The sequence below is a fragment of the Chenopodium album genome, chromosome 5 (genome assembly GCF_948465745.1).
Source record: "Chenopodium album chromosome 5, dcCheAlbu1.1, whole genome shotgun sequence".
Lineage (NCBI taxonomy): Eukaryota > Viridiplantae > Streptophyta > Magnoliopsida > Caryophyllales > Amaranthaceae > Chenopodium > Chenopodium album.
In genome coordinates, this window is record NC_137838.1 from 70,624,476 (window position 1) to 70,642,511 (window position 18,036).

The window sequence follows — 18,036 nt, forward strand, 5'->3', positions numbered from 1 at the left end:
TCAGTTAAGTTCATCTCTAATAAGTTCAGTTCAGTTCAGTCAATCAGAACAGACCCTAAGAATCCTTCACATCTATTGATAATTTGAGATTAGCTACTTATAAGAACAATTATTAACTTAACAACAACAAAAATACTAACTTGCAAAATTGGATTATCATTAGAAAAACCTGTAATTCTTAACATTAATCCCTCTAAGTAATCCGTATATATAAGTTCATTTTTGGCAAATCTTTAACCAAAATCTAAACACCATTAGCCTAAGTTACTAGCCACAGTATTACCCTATTAGGCTATTACTCCATGTTATAATTTACTAATTCATAAACACGATAATGTGAAACATTTATAATGTACGTGTACATTATTCCAGCAACACGTGAATTCCGTGAACACCTTATAATTTATCAACTTTTAGCTTATTGTTTCAAAAAAATTTTCTTCATGCATGCAAATTTATGTACTATTGTAGCATTGTTATGTCAGCATGAGTGCATGACTTTTGGTTCTTTGGTTTTACACCGAATAATTTATTCATGACTTCATGTGGTACAGAATTGTCTAATTAGTAATTACCCAGAATCGATTGCTTATATTTGTCCCCACTTATTTCTCGTATATATTCATGATTATTAAAGATTCCCCAAGACCCCAACTTAATCCACTTGCATAGTTTTTAACTTCATCTGCTTTAACCTTTTAAGTTTCCTTAAAAAAAAATAAAAAAAAAAAATAAAATAACCTTTTAAGTCTTAGGAAAAATTATCAAAAACAAGTCAAACTTTTAATTATTTTTTAATAATACAAATTTTGAGGGTTATCCCGTTATCCGCTTTAAACAAGTTAAAACTGATATGAATAGGTTATATGGAACATGTGATATTGTATTTATTTTTTTAAAACTATTAAACAACTTTATATGATAAATAAAAAAATAACCGGTTAAATAAGTTGTATGTAAAACAACTTGTTTAAAGCAGATATCCCTTAAAGTTTGTATTATTTAGAAATAATTAAAAGTTTGCTTTGTTTTTAGAAGATCGCTCAAAGTTTGTATTATTTTTTACAATTTTTCCTAAGTCTTATGTGGATCAAACTGTTACAAGTAAGAAACAACCGTAAAAATGAGCTTTTCATTGGCACAACTCTTGCCGACCTGATTTTTATTTTATTTATTTACTATCTATTTTATTTATTTTTATTTTTTATTTTTATTTTTTTAGAGAAAAGGTGAATTATTTGGTATACATTGTATTTAGCATAGATAGGCAAGAGAAGAGTTAACTCTCATTTTCACCGGCAACAACAATGAAACTATGGCGGAAAAAAAAATTCTCAAAATTTTCCCCAATTTTTTCCCTCTCAAATTTTGGTTAAATAATTAATGGAGTTCCCTCCCTTATTCCCCCACCTAAAAGCAAGAGAAATGCACAAAACATTAAATTGAAGCTCCAAAGTAAATTTGAGGGAAGCCCTTATTTTGCGAGTAATTAATTCCTGCAATGATAATAGAAGAAGTTTTGGAGCAAATTTGTAGGTGGTAGGTGCGGTTGGCCGAAGGGACTATAGTAATTTGGGGAACAAAGATAGTGAGATGATTGAGGTAAGTTATGATTTTGATTTGTTTTATTTTGTACCCAAAAAATTAAATTGGTGTTTTTTTTTAACCCATTAAATTGGTTTCCTAAAGTTGAGAATTGGATTTTGAGAATTTTTGTGAGAAATTGAACAGTTTATTTTAGTTCCATATTTATGAAATGGATTTCTTAATGTTGAGAATTAAAATTTGAGAGTTAAATTTTGAGAAATTGAACAACATGGTGACATTTGTTTCTTCTTCAGTAGGCGTCAACAAGTATAATTTTCAGTAATTGATTAATTTGTATTTTATTTGTAGTTACTTATCTTCTAGTTAGGCAACAATACACAATTCAAAACATACCATTATGTATGAATACAAGTGTTGCTGGTACACATTATCATACCAAAGATAAAATATATCAACAACGTTAATGTTTGTATACCATCTACATGGTTAATGGTACAACTGGTAGTACCAACAACCATACATGAAATACTAGTTAGTACATATGAACTATAAATGCGTAAAAGGTAAATGAACTACTTACATAGGAGGAAATATCTACTCTCTGCTGTTTCATGACTTGTGTCGATCTTGTAGCGGTGTTTGTGCTTTATTATGATTAGGGACGACTATGTTTTGATTACTTTTTGTTTAGTTTGGTTAGGATTGTAATGTTGTGAACCAGAACCAAGATATGTAGGGGGGCACATACGTAAGCTGTAGCTTAGATAGTTGTTCAGACAGTGATGAAAGTGAACATTTTGATTTAAATGATGATTTGAATAATGATGTATGGGAGGGTTTTGACTTGAATAAGGACCCTCCTACTGAATGTACCATTACCGAGGACAAATGTAGTGTGGATTTACATAGTGCAGGCTTATAGAGTTTAGGTTCACATAGATATGTAGAAGCAGCTGTAGTACCCCCAGAAGTAGGAATGGAGTTTAGTAATTGGGATGACATGAATAATTATCATCGTAGTTATGGGAAGCAAGAGGGATTTGGTGTTGTGCGTATAGGTGGTGGAAAGACAAGATCATATAACACTTATGTTTGGAAGTGTAATGTAACGGTATGACAACATACAAGAGGTGGGTTAATAGGAAGAAGATTGTGGTTTATGATGAGCCATCTTCGAAGAAGAAGAGTAAAAAATGCAACTACGTAGTTATGATGTATGGACAAGGCAACAATGAAAGTGGGTGGCAGATCAAGAAAGTAGTCAATGAGCACAATCACATAGTGAGTTCCGAGTTGTCAAGACACATTGCAATGTATAGGGTGAAAAAAATTACTAAGCATTTCGAGCATAGGATTGAAACTGACCATGCATATGGCGCCCTAGTAGGGCATATTTTCAACAACTTAGCGGGCCAAAGGCATGGTCTTAAGAATGTGGGATTCACGAAAAAAAATATTCATAATTTGGTGAATAGAAAGAGGAGGTCGAAGTTAAAAAATGGTAATGTCTCGGCTATGGTGGAGTATTTTGATAAAATGACTACAAATAATCAAAATTGTTTTCACATGCATCGCCTTGATGAAAAGGGGATATTGAAAGACATCATGTGGGTTGATGCCCGGAGAAGGGAGGCGTTTCAGTATTTTGGAGATGTTGTCTGCTTCAATTCAATGTAGTTGACAAACCAGTATGAGCTCCCCTTTTGGAACTTTGTTGGAGTCAATCACCATAGTTAGACAATCCTACTTGGCTGTGCTTTGGTTTCCCTAGAGAATGTCAAGACGTTTGAGTGGCTATTCAAGACTTAGGTTTATTGCATGAGAGGAAAGCCCCCGGATGCAATTAACCTATTGATTCAGGTATAACTTTGGTTGGTATACTAACAAATCCATTTAATCACATGTTGGTATCATAATCAGCTTAAGGTATAACTATGGATGGTATAGTAATAAAACCATTAAATCGTATGTAGGTATCCTAACAAAGTGTTCTAACATTTTTCTTAGTATTTCAAAAACTTAACCAATCACAACCCTAACCATTTAATTAGTTATTTAACTAACACTTGAATACATCAACTACTTTAATGAACAAAATAATATTGTTTTCCCTACCTCATTTGCAACCGAGACTTCATAGGGCTCGACACTGTCTCACGTAATCCAAGAATGCCTCTCCCCACAAGCCACATCCAACGACTACAAAAACAAGTGGACCACATTTAAATCTAACGTAGAGTGAAATAAATAATAACAAAAAAATACCGATTGAGTTACAACCGAACCACTTACTTTCAACAACCTATAGTCCTTTGTCATCTTTAAATCCTTCTCATATCCTTCCTTAATCTTCTCCGCAGTTCATACCTCAATCCTGAGATATACATTCCACTTCATCGAAGTTATACAAAGCCGATCGAGGTTGAATATTTGCAACCAAATTACAAACATATCACTCAATTTTCTATAAAAAAAAAATGAAGACACATATTATGATGGCCTCCCAGTCATCTAAGAAATTTTAATTGAGAAGAAAGAATTAATAGTTTATATATATTCATAAAATCAAGGTGTTAACACATAGAGATTGAAAATTACTTAAAACCCATAATAATAGCAAATTGCCAAGAGATATCAGAACTAAAAATAAATAATCACGATAAAATAGTTCACATTCCAAAATCGGAAACTAAACAGCATGAAGCAACAACAATGGCATAATTCAAGAAACTATAAAGGAATGAAAATCACTTGGACAGGAAAAGGTTAAACCTACAATAATTATTTAAATTTTGTACCATGTAAAGTAAAACACAAGATACCAAAAATAGCGTGCAATGGCATGCCTACATAACTTAATTTCTCAAAAGAACCCTCCATGTACAAGAATACGCAAATAATTGATGCACAAACAACTATCAGTTGTAGCATAATGTCAAGCTCTGACATCCGTGAGACTAAACCAAGAAATATTAACACAATAGAAGTGAACAACCACAAAAACTAATATTTTAAACGTAAACAACCACAAAAACTAACCATGAGGAAAAGTGAACAACCACCCGCCCTTGCAGCATAACCAGAAGCCTCAAATTTTGAAGCAAAGTCCCTAGCACATGTCATCAACCACTCGTGCACCAATCGTACTCCCGGGCTACCACTCCAACACAAACAGAAGCCGCCATAAATTTTCCACCACTAGTGGGGCATAATAGCCCCCCAAACATCGCAACTAAGAAAGCGATCATAAAATGATCTTGCTCCTTCCTCGTAATTACAAGAATTTTAAGAATTTTTTCAGCAGTCATATCCGCGAATATCCCAGACCTACCATTTTTGCATTTTACACCATACAAATCCTTAATTGCAATAGTAATTTTTTCATGAATGGCCAAACCACCATCAGTTACCCGCCTAGGAAGATCCTTACGTCCGAAAAGAATACCAAAAATGCAGCGCCATTGTGTAGGGCACAGTGGCACTAACCTTCCATTACCCATTTCAAAAATTCTTGTGGCACCATCGACCCTACTCATCAACCAATAAGCAAACCCCCGATAGACCTTTGCCTTCTACATCTTATGGAAAAGGTCACCAAATCCACATCTTTCGATTATCGCCCGCCTCTCCTTATCAATCGACAACACCTCCAACACTTCACTAATAGCATCAACTTTGAACATGAAGTTTGCGGACTGGAAGAAAAAAAACAAATGCATCATTAATAACACAAAGCCAACTAAAAACATCCTTAAATTCTTGCAAAAAATTCAGCAAAATTTACCATCCTGAACAGTAAGTTTTTTGCGTAACAACAATTATGCCCTTCCGTTTCACCATTTGACCTTGTGACTGAACACCTTGGGATTCCACACATTGAGAGTGAAACTCGTGTGGCTGAAACAGATGTGGCTAAAACCCTTGGGACTGAAAACCTTGTGAATGGAAACCACGTCGTTGCTGAAAACCTTGTCGTTAAAACCCTTGTGGTTGAAACCCTTCTTCCTCAGCCTGCAACAATTCACAAAAACAATGTAACCCTTAAAATGGTGTTATGAGCTTTTGCTATGCAGTAGCTTATGAACTAAGGGTTGCTAACCTAAACATGCATTCATGTAGAGTACATGATGTGATGTCTTAACAATCTCTAGTGACAATTGGCTAGGAAGGACAATGAGGACCATACTACACTGGAAACCTCTTTGTTCACCTAAAGATGCCACAACTTATGATAACCTAAGGTTTCAACTAAGTCATTTGCGGCAAAGGATGCCATGTAGAAATCTTTTGATTCCTTTAACCCAACCATACCAGAGACATGTTCAACTCTTCTCACGATACTAATATACCATACGTACAAGTAATGCCTTTTCTCATTTTAGGTCGATAAGACACGAATTGAGCTTCATGACTTCAAATCTTCCATTATATTATGGAAAATAATTAAAAGTGGTCCTAAACAGACGATTAGTTCACATCTCATTGGAAGCCATGCCCCTTCGAATAATTATCTTCCCGTGAATACAAAATGCAGGAGGTAAAGGTAGAGTATATACCTTTATCCCTTATATAAAGGTATTGAATTCTATAAATTAGAGGAGAGATCCCAAGGAGGCTAGAAGCCCCTAAATTAGTAAAAGCTAATACCAACAAGATTATTCACAAAAACACAAGCAAAAAGAATCAAAACATAAAAAAAACTAAATATAAATATATATATATATTTTCTCGTCATGATTAAGCTCTTATAAACAATGTAACCATGAAAATAAAAAATGAAAGAACAACACATAAACCATGAAGACAAAAAATTCAGGGGGAGAGGGGTAAAACTCTTTATGCATACCTGGAAGAAAGGAAGAAATTCCATCAAATGAAACAAAGGTTAGACTACGAAGGGAATATTACTACCAAGGCTTAGTTATTTTTTAAACTATGAAGGGATTCTTAGGAGGTCTAATTACTACCAAAGCACCCCACAAAAAACCAAAAATCCTTAAACAAATTAAGGTTATATTAGGAAAGCAAAAGTGGAATTCAACCCAATTATGTAAACCCGATATCAACATTAATGAATCGTCATAACAACCGTAACATATTCCACTTTAACATTTAAAGAGAACCAAATGCATGCAGACAACCGCACGATACAATGGAACATAAAAATCTATATAAATTTGTGCTTATAGCATAAACTTCACACACACCTTGCTTTTCATCTGGTGTACAGGAAGTTTGACCCGCTTCCTACTACTTGATGGCAGCGGCGCGGGAGATGCCCTAGGTGGTGGCCTACCCTAGGTGGTTCCCTAGGTGGTAGTACATCAACTTTTTCCCGAACAGCACCCCTCCGCCTACGTCCTTCCTCAACATTAGGAATGCTTCTTCGCCGGATAGGAATAGGTACCTCTTCTTCTTCAAATTACTGGTCCTCAAATTCACTAGCCTAGTCAGCCAAACCTACGACATAATCATCATCTTCAGAAAAATCATCCTCAGTGCCGGAATCCAATGCATCATCCTTAAAGATGATTTTTCTGAAGATGATGATTATGTCGCAGATCTGGCTTACCAAGCTAGTGAATTTGAGGACCAGTCATTTGAAGAAGAGGAGGTACCTATTCTAATTCGGCGAAGAAGCATTCCTAATGTTGAGGAAGGACGTTGGCGGAGTGGTGTTGTTCTAAAAAAAAGTTGTACTACCACCTAGGGCACCACCCAGGGTAGGCCATCACCTAGGGCATCTCTTGCGCTACTGCCAACAAGTAGTAGGAAGCGGGTCGAACTTCCTGTACACTAGATGACAAGCGAGGTGTGTGTGAAGTTTATGCTATAAGTACAAATTTTAATAGATTTTTATGTTCCACTGTATCGTATGGTTGTCTTTAAATGTTAAAGTGGAATATGTTACGATTGTTATGACGATTTATTAATGTTGACATCGGGTTTACATAATTAGGTTGAATTCCACTTCTGCTTTCCTAGTATAACCTTAATTTGTTTAAGGATTTTGGTGCTTTGGTAGTAATTAGACCTCCTAAGATTCCCCTCATAGTGTAAAAGATAATTAAGTCTTGGTAGTAATATTCCCTTTGTAGTCTAACCTTTGTTTCATTTGATAGAATTTCTTCCTTTCTTCCAGGTATGCATAAAGAGTTTTACCCCTCTCCCATTGAATTTTTTGTCTTCATGGTTTATGTGTTGTTCTTTCATTTTTTTTCATGGTTACATTGTTTATAAGAACTTATTCATGAGAAGAAAATGTAATTTTTTAGTTTTTTATGTTAAGATTCTTTTTGCTTGTGTTTTTGTGAATAATCTTGTTGATATTAGCTCTTGCTAATTTAGGGGCTTCTAGCCTCCCTGGGATCTCGCCTTTTATTTATAGAATTCAATACCTTCATATAAGGGATAAAGGTATATACTCTACCTTTACCTCCTGCATTTTGTATTCACAAGAAGATTATTCCAAGGGGCATGACTTCCAATGGAAGGTGAACTAATCGTCTGTTTAGGACCACTTTTAATTATTTGCCATAATATATAACACAAGATTTGAAGTCTTGAAGTTCAATTTGCGTCTTATCGACCTATAATGAGAAAAGACATTACTTGTATGGTATATTGGTATCGTGAGAAAAGTTGAACATGTCTCTGGTATGGTTAGGTTAATGGAATAAAATTATTTTAACGTGGCATCCTTTGCTGCAAATGACTTATTTGAAACCTTAGGTTATCATAAACTGTGGCATCTTTAGGTAAACAAAGAGGTTGATAAAGTAGTATGCTCCTCAGTGTTCTTCCTTGCAAATTGTCACTAGTGATTGTTAATTAAGATATCACACCATGTACTCTGCATGACTGCATGTTTAGGTTAGCAACCCTTAGTTCATAAGCTACTATAGAGCAAAAGCTCATATCACAATTTGAAGGGTTACATTGTTTGTGAATTGTTTCAGGATAAGGAAGAAGGGTTTCAACTACAAGGGTTTCAGCAACGACATGGTTTCCAGTCACAAGGTTTTTAGTCCCAAGGGTTTCATCCACAAGTGTTTCAGCCACACGAGTTTTACTCTCAAGGTGTGGAATCCCAAGGTGTTTAGTCATAAAGTCAGATGGTGAAATAGAAGGGCATAGTTGTTGTTACGCAAAAAACTTACTGTTTTGGGAAGGTACAATGTGGTGACTTTTTTGCAGGAACTTAATGATGTTTTTAGTTGGATTTTGTGTTATTAATGATGCATTTGTAATTTTTTCTTCGAGCCACAAACTTCATGTGCAAAGTTTATGCTATTAGTGAAGTGTTGGAGGTGTTGTCGATGAATAAGGAGAGGCGAGCGATAATCAAAAGATGTGGCTTTGGTGACCTTTTCCATATCATTAAGTTGTAGAAGGCAAAGGTCTGTCAGGGGTTTGCTTATTGGTTGATGAGTAGGGTCGATGGTGACACCAGACATTTTGAAATGGGTAACGGAAGCTTAGTGCCACTGTGCCCTACACAATGGCGCTGCATTTTTGGTATTCTTGCCGGACGTAAGGATCTTCCTAGGTGGGTAACTGATGGTGGTTTTTCCATTCGTGAAAAAATTACTATCTCAATTAAGGATTTGTATGGTGTAAAATGCAAGAATGGTAGGTTTGGGATATCCGTGGATATGGCTGCTGAAAAAAATTCTAAAAATGCATGTAATTACGAGGAAGGATCAAGATCATTTTATTATTGCTTTCTTGGTTGCAATGTTTGGGGGGCTGTTATGCCCCACTAGCGGTGGAAAATTTTTGGCGGCTTCCCTGACGCCTCTTGTTTGTGTTGGAGTGGAAGCCCGAGAATACGATTGGTGCACGATGGCGCACGAGTGGTTGATGACAGGTGTTAGGACTTTGCTTTAAAATTTGAGGCTTCTGGTTATGCTGCAGTGGCGGGTGGTTGTTCACTTTTCCTCATGGTTAGTTTTTGTGGTTAATATTAGTTTTTGTGGTTGTCACTTTTGTTGTGTTGATATTTCATGGTTTGTCTCACGGATGTCAGAGATTGGCATTATGCTACAACTGATAGTTGTTTATGTATCAATTATTTGCGTATTTTTGTAAATGGAGGGTTTTTTGAGGAATTCAGTTATGTAGGCATGCCATTGCACTCTTTTTTTGGTATCTTATGCTTTACTTATCTTGTGTTTTACTTTACATGGTATAAAATTTAAATAATTATTTTAGGTTTAACCTTTTCCCGTCCAGGTGATTTTCAATCCTGTTCAGTTTCTTGAATTCTTCCATTGATGTTGCTTCATGCTGTTTGGTTTCCAAATCTAGAATGTGACCTATTTTATCGCGATTATTTATTTTCAATTCTGATATCACTTGGCAATTTGCTATTATTATGGGTTTTAAGCAATTTTCAATCTCTATGTGTTAACACCTTGATTTTATGAATGTATATAAAGTATTAATTCTTTCTTCTCAATTCAAATTTCTTAGATGACTGGGAGGCCATCACAATATGTGTCTTCAGTTTTTATAGAAAATTGAGTGAGATGTTTATAATTTGGTTGCAAATATTCTACCTCGATCGGCTTTATATGACTCCGATGAAGTGGGGTGTATATCTTAGGATTGAGGTATGGATTGCAAAGAAGATTAAGGAAGGGTATGAGAAGGATTTAAATAAGAAAAGGACTATAGGTTGTTGAAAACAAGTGGTTCGGTTGTAATTCAGTCGGTATAGTGTTATTATTTTATTCGCTTTGCATTAGATTTAAATGTGGTCCACTTGTTTTTATAGTTGTTGGATGTGGCTTATGGGGAGAGGCATCCATGGTTTCCGCGAGGCAGTGTCAAGCCCTATGAAATCTCGGTTGCAAATGAGGTAGGGAAACAATATTATTTTGTTGATTAAAGTAGTTGATGTGTTCAAGTGTTACACTAGTAGAAAAATACACAAGGCCACCGGTTCAAAACCCCCTTATCCCACCAGTTTTTAACCGGTGGGCATTTGGGGGGTGGCAATAGCTTCTTTAAAAGCCACCGGTTCAAAACCGGTGGCAAAAACCAATAATGCCACCGGTTAACCGGTGGCATAACACATTCCCGCTTTTTTTTTTTGTTTTAAATATAAATGCCACCGGTTAACCGGTGGTAATGTACCTGTAATAATTTTTTTGTCTTTTTCACTTTAAATATAATAAACCAATTAACTCAAAAAAAAAATAATTTAAACATCAATAAAATATAATCGACCAATTTCATTCATTATAATCGAAAAAATTACAACATATAATAAAAAAAAATAAAATTACAACATGAAAATGAAAAATTACAACGTATAAAAAAAAATTACAATATAAATAAAAAAAAAAAATTACATTATCAACATAAAAAACCCTAATACAACATATTGATTCTTCAACTTATATTCGATCATCTTGATTCTTCGATTTAATAAGATCGAAATCAATTAACCTGCATCAATTAAAACAAAAAAAATAATAAAGTCACGAACCAGAAATTCCGAAAACCCAAAATAAAAACAAGAAAACCCAAAAATCCAAGAAACCCGAAAAAACAAAAAAAAAACCCAAAAAAAATCTTGAAAACCCGATAAAAAAAACCCAGAAACTCGCATGCATGTTTTGATTAAACCCAGAAAAATCGTTTGATTAACAAAATAAAAACCCGAAAACCCAAAAAAAACCCCAAAAAATCGTTTTGATTGAACCTAGAAAACTTTAAAAAAATCCCAAAAAAAATTCCAGAAAAATTGTCTTGATTGAACCTAGAAAACTAAAAAAAAACCCTGAAAAATCGGGTAATAAAACCTAACATTAAACCCAGAAAACTCGAGAAAAATCGAATTAAATCCCAAATCGATTAATATCTCACAACTAAACCCAGAAAAATCGAAAAATCCGGAAAAATAAAAAAAAAACCTAGAAATTAAAATAAAAAAACCCAGTAAAATTGAAAACCCCAGAAGTTAAATAGTAAAACCCAAAAAATAAAATAAAAAAAACCCAGATCAATAAAAAAACCCTGAAATTAAAATAAAAAACCCTGAAAATTCAAAAAACCCTGAAAATTCGAAAAACCCAGAATTTAAAATCCAAAAAAAAACCCAGAAAATAAAAAAAAATTCCATAAATTAAACTCTTAAATTAAAATTAAAAAAAAAAACCCGAAAAAACAAAGAGGAGAGAGAAGGAGAAGAGGATGGAGGACTTTGAGGTGTCTTGGTGGTGTTGTCGGTCTTGGTGGCAGCGGTGGTTAGTAGCAGTGGTGGTGGTGGTAGTGGAGTGGACGAGAAGAGGAATGAGACGAGAGAGCATGAGAGAAAGGGAGAGGAGAGAGAAGGAGAGAGAGGGAGCGGAGAGAGAAGCTAAGGGAAGTCGTGAAAATGAAATGGGTTAGGGTTAGGGTTTAAATAGGGAGCCTTTTTTTTAATAAAAGGCCACCGGTTTGAATTGAACTGGTGGGGAAAATGGTTTTCCCACCGGTTTGGTTTGAACTGGTGGAGAAAACCACCCCTCAAAATCCCGCCTATTTTTCCCCCTATTTTCCCCACCGGTTTTAAAGAACCGGTGGCCTTACCTCGGTGCCAATCTCCTTTTTTCACCTAGTGTTAGTTGAATGGTTAGGATTGTGATTGGTTAAGTTTATTTAATACTAACAAAAATGTTAAAACACTTTGTTAGGATTCCTACATACGATTAAATGGTTTTGTTACTATACCAGCCAAAGTTATACCTTAAGCTAATTATGATACCAACAGGTGATTAAATGGATTTGTTAGTATTCCTACCAAAGTTATACCTGAAGCTGATTATGATATCAACAGGTCAATTGCAGCCGGGGGCTTTCCTCCCATGCAAGAAACCCAAGTCTTGAATAGCCACTTAAACGTCTCAACATTCTCATAGGAAACCAAAGCACAGCCAAGTAGGATTGTCTAACCATGGTGATTGACCCGAACAAAGTTCAAAAAAGGGAGCTCATACTGGTTTGTCAAGTATGTCGAATTGAAGCAGAAACCATCTCCAAAATACTAAAATGCCTCCCTACTCCGGGCATCAATCCACATGATGTATGTATTTCAATCTCCCCTTTTCATCATGGCAATGCGTGTGAAAAAAATTTTGATTATCCGCAATCATTCTGTCAAAATACTCTACCATAGCCGCGACATCACCATTTTTTAACTTCAACCTCCTCTTTCTATTCACCAAATTATGAATATCTTTTTTCATGAATCCCACATTCTCAACACCATGTCTTTGGGCTGCCAAGTTGTTGAATATATGCCCTGTCGGGAGCCAGATGCATGGTTAGTTTCAATCCTATGCTCCAAATGCTTAGTAATTTTTCCATCTTATACATTGCAATGTTTCTTGACAACTCGGGACTCACTATGTCATTGTGCTCATTAACTACTTTCTTTATCTGCTACCCACTTTCATCATTGCCTTGCCCATACATCATAACTGGGCAGTTGCATTTTTTGCTCTTCTTCTTCACAGATGGTTCATCATAAACCACAACCCTCTTTCCATTAACCCTCGTCCTGTATGTTGTCATACCATAACCCTCACGCTTCAAAACATTGTTGGGGTTTGGTGAGTCCGACTCACCGCGGAAACAAACCCAAAAACAAGACCGCACTCGCAATAAATAAAACCATAAACATAATTATATTAATCACAAGATTAAGATAAGCTAATTACCTTTGACGCGTGCTTCGCTCCAAAATGAGCTCTTGCTTGAAAGCTTCAAGTCCCGCTCACACGGAGACCTCCAACGAAGTCCACCCACACCAACAAAACCGACTAGGTCCAATGTCTTGGGGTTAGCAAGACCCGACCAATAAAACCCGAGTAATTATATTGAGTTCAAAGGTTTTCACTAATTGTGATGCCTTTTTCAACTCTTACTCAAGCATCATTCCCAATGCCCATACTTGGGTATTTATAGGAAATGATGGGAGTATCATTTACTCTCCCATCAATGTGGGATAGTATGATTTTTCCATTTTATTTTAAAGCTAAAATAAAATTAATAATCAAGCTAGTAATAAATCAACAAGTGGCAAGCTCATGTGAGTGGTTAGGTGAGGACCACTTGGAGAAGGGGGGGGGGACCAAACTTGCTCCCCACTCCCTCTCCCATAACTGGCCACCTCACTCCACACACATTCAAGGACCACTAGCCACATGACACCCACCCTTGGGCACCAAGGCAGCCAAGGTGGGCTGCCATGTGCTGCTGTCCGTGGCAGCCACGCCCAGCAAGCCCAGCAGGCCCAGCACTCGCATGCGGGCTGCCAGGCGCTGCTGGCCAGCATGCTTGTGCGGGCTGCTGCTGGCCTTGTGCCTTGGCCAGCGCTGCTAAGCAGCAAGCAATGGCCTAGCCATGCTGCTGCTAGCTATGGCGAGCTGGCGCGCCTAGCGTGCTAGCTGCTGCAGCTTGTTGCGGCATGGCTTGCTAGCCATTGCGCGCACAAGGCTGTGCCTAGCATGCTAGCACGCACTAGGCAGTGCCTAGCCCTGCGATGCTAGCATGGGTGCGCTAGCACGCACCAGCCAGCCTAGGCTCGGCTTGGTGCGCATGCTAGCCACCATGCTAGGCCATACGCCCTTAGCACTCGGTTTGCTTGGGAATTCCGATGCTAGGGGTATTTTGGTCTTTTGTTGATTTATTACTATTTCTCGTCTCGTCTTTCACTATTTTTCAACTCGACTTCCGACGCTCGGTTTCGACGCTCTAAGCTCGAATTTCCGACGTCTAAATAAATATTACTCGGTCGACTCATTAATTCCTTCCAATTTAATTCGTCGGTTCGGTTTGTTGAATGCTTGGGTGTGACCCGAAGGGTTCAGTCAAGATTAAGATGTAATATTAATTATTCATTAATATTACTGATTGGAAGCGGCCTCCACCCAGGCATTCCGATCACTTGACCTCACTGAATATATTAGCTTTCTAATAATTCTGAACCCACTAACGGAATAGTACACTTGTTCGAAGGACACCATTCCTTTCAAACATAAGTGGTATATGATCTTGTTTTTCCACCACCAATACGCACAACACCAAATCCCTCTTGCTTCCCATAACTACGATGATGATTATTCATGTCATCCCAATTACGTACTAAACTCCATTCTTACTTATGAGGGTACTAGAGCTAGGGGTGTTAAAAAAAACCCGCCCTGTTTGACCCGACCCTAAAACCCGAAGACCCGCAAGCTACCCAACGGGTAAATTTATAATTTATTCCAGTTTTGCGGATCAGGTACCCGATGAAGGATTTATGTCTTCGTCTATTGAAATTACTAGATATATAATGGATCAAATTATGGAGATAATTAATTTCGTTCTTTTGGGTCGTCATTGTCTGTTGCTAGACGTGATCAATGATATTTGGGCTAGTGAAATAGTTCAACCCAATAGAATGGATCCTATAAGGTCACACAAAAGGGTGATGGATTGAACAAAAGATAAAAGCCCATTATAGGGTCTCATGGAGTGACCGACCATAGGGGATTGAAGGGAATATTGTGGGCTTGGTTAGGACTCTAATTATACATATAAAGTATAAATAGAGGCATTTCCTAGGGTTTGATATAACACACTTGAGCAGTCAATTGAGAATGGACTTGCTAGCAACCAAACCCTAACGCCTCACGCACATACTCTCTCCTCTTCCCTCCTGACCGTACACGCCGGTGGTGCACGGTTGTGCAAGGTGGTGGTCGTGGTTGTTCGTGGCTCGATTTCCTCCTCCCCTCTCCATAGAATGTGGTTCAAAGTGCTCGTGCTCAACTACCTAAAAGTAGTGGAGGTTCAATCCTATCCCGTAGACAAAGTAGAGGAGCAACGCTTGGGGCTCTATTATCTCCATAATTGACAGTCAATCGCTTTTGGAAATCCACATGTCAAAGGTATGTATTATGTGATTGTTTATGTGTTATGCTTGTCAGCTTGTAGATCCTGTTTAGGTGCAAACGTATATGATTCGTGAAATTCCGCATTATGTTACCTAAAACCCTATAGTGGTATCAGTTTGCCTCTTGCATTTACGCATATTGATCCTAATCTTTGATGTTCACAAATTTTAATTCAATTAAGGGAGGATTTAAATATGAATTCAATTACATAATTAAATTAGTGTTTTTAATTTATTGGAATATGTTAAAATGGTGATTTAAGTAGCTCTTATTTTCCTAACCTTAGCCGTTTTGTTCATTGTCGTGTAGAACCCTAATTTTCAAGAAAATTTGGTTCAATTTGACATATAATTTAATTTTATTAATTCATGTAAAAATGTTTTATGTATATTTAAATTTAAAATATTAGGTGCCTTGATTAATTAAAATGTTGCAATGTGATTGCAACAATTCATGATGAGATCTTGTTTTAGTTTTAATCTAATCAATTAATTAGGCATAAAATTGTTTTATGTTTAATCATACTCTAAGAATTTTAATTAATTAAACAAAGGTTGTTTTAATTAATTATCTCAAAAAAATTGGGGGGGGGGGGGTCACCGTGGCTGGGTAGAAGAACTACCAATAGGTGGACCACAGTGGCGACCCTACAGGTCGAAGGGAGGCGAGCACGGGAGGGAGGCAGCAGCGAAGTGCAAACGTTGCACTTATCAAGGAATATTCTGGCACATCTTCTAAACATGGCAACAATTATTACAATCCCCATAATCATGCAATCGCATAATTCTCTCCTACAATTACATTGTATAATTAACTAGCTTGATTTAAGCTTTCCATGTATTATATTTTCTTTCCTTCTTTGTTCTATGTTGTACCCTATATATATTTGTATATTTTGCATGATTAATATAAGTAAGCAATTCAAACATTATTATGGTATCACAACCTTGATCCCAAACTTATCAATTTTTTTTCTCCTTCAATGGCTATCAACGAGAACAACACCAACAATACCGTCCCAAACCCCACCAAACCGGCCAAACCATTCATCATTGTCAATTTCCAAAATTGCATTCATCTTACCCCAACAAACTACCTAGCATGGAAGACTCAAATTGAAACCACCATGATTGGATATGATCTTTTCAAATACCTTGATGGTTCTCTTAAGGCTCCACCCACCACCATTACTACTGATAAAGTCAGCACCACTAACCCAGCCTACCTCACTTGGATGCGCCAAAACAAGCTAATTCTTGGAGCACTTGTTGGCACTTTAACCCAAAATCTCGTGCCGCTTATATCCACTGCTTCCACCTCCCATGATGCTTGGACTATTCTTGCAAATACCTATGCCAACCCATCTCGTGGACATCTCAAACAGATAAAGGCCACTCTAAACAACCTCACTCACACCTCTCAAACCATTAGTGAATACATGCAAGCTATTAAGGCTTGTGTGGATCAACTAGCCACTGTGGGCAAACCAATGGACCATGAAGATGTCATTGAGAAGATTCTAAATGGTCTTGATTACGAATCCTATAAACCCGTCATCGACGCCGTCAATGGTCGTGACACCGCCATCTCCTTTGAAGAGCTTCATGAGAAACTCATCACTCGTGAGCTTGTTCTCAAAAGTCTACCCCCATCCACTACATTTAACCCCACCGCCCATGCTATGTCCTTCCGCCACCCTTCACACCGCCCAAATCAACCATATTCCCGCCTCCTACTAATAACCAAAAAACCTACCGCACCAACCGCAACACTCAACACAACAACAACAACAACAACAACAACCCAACAACAAATCGAACCCCTCGCCCTTTCCTTGGTCGCTGCCAATGGTGTCGCGCTCAAGGGAATGTTATCTCTAAATGCCTCTCCTTCACCTCATAATACCCAAATATTACCTTTCCGGCCCCCACCACCAACAACACATCTACTCCGCAAGCCCACACTATGACAACCACTACCACCAAACCCACGACATCTTGGCTCTTAGACAGTGGAACCTCCCATCATGTAACCAATGACCTCAACAAACTCTCACTCCATACTCCTTACGAACGCACAAAGGAACTCGTAATCGGCGATGGCACAACCCTACCAATTTCTCATACTGGTTCCATCTCTATCTTTACACCCTTTCGTACATTTACTCTTAATAATGTTCTATATGTTCCGTCCATTTCTAGAAATATTATATCAATTTCTCAATTTTGTAAAGACAACAATGTTGCTATTGAATTCTTACCATTGCTTTTTAATATTAAGGAGCCTTCGTCGGGGACAATCCTACTACAAGCACCATCTAGAACCGGCTTATATGAACTGCAACCTCCACCAAGAGTCCACTCAAGTATCAAGCTCTCCACTCATGATTGGCATCATCGATTAGGACACCCATCTATTTCTATAATAAAAATGCTTAATTCTAGTTTTTATCTAAATATTCCTACATCATTGTTTTTACATTGTAACTCATGTCAATGCAATAAAAGTCACAAACTTCCCTTCTCCAAATCCACCCTTACTTTTCATGCACCAC

The 18,036-nt window shown here is 37.0% G+C and overlaps 1 long non-coding RNA gene across 1 annotated transcript; it reads left to right on the forward strand.

Annotated features, from left to right (window-relative positions):
* Positions 1 to 925: 925 nt before the first annotated feature.
* LOC145630966 (uncharacterized) lies at positions 926 to 9,768 on the forward strand. The gene is made up of 2 exons (XR_014112315.1): positions 926 to 1,602; positions 8,508 to 9,768. It is a non-coding gene; the product is annotated as an uncharacterized LOC145630966 (long non-coding RNA).
* Positions 9,769 to 18,036: the final 8,268 nt, after the last annotated feature.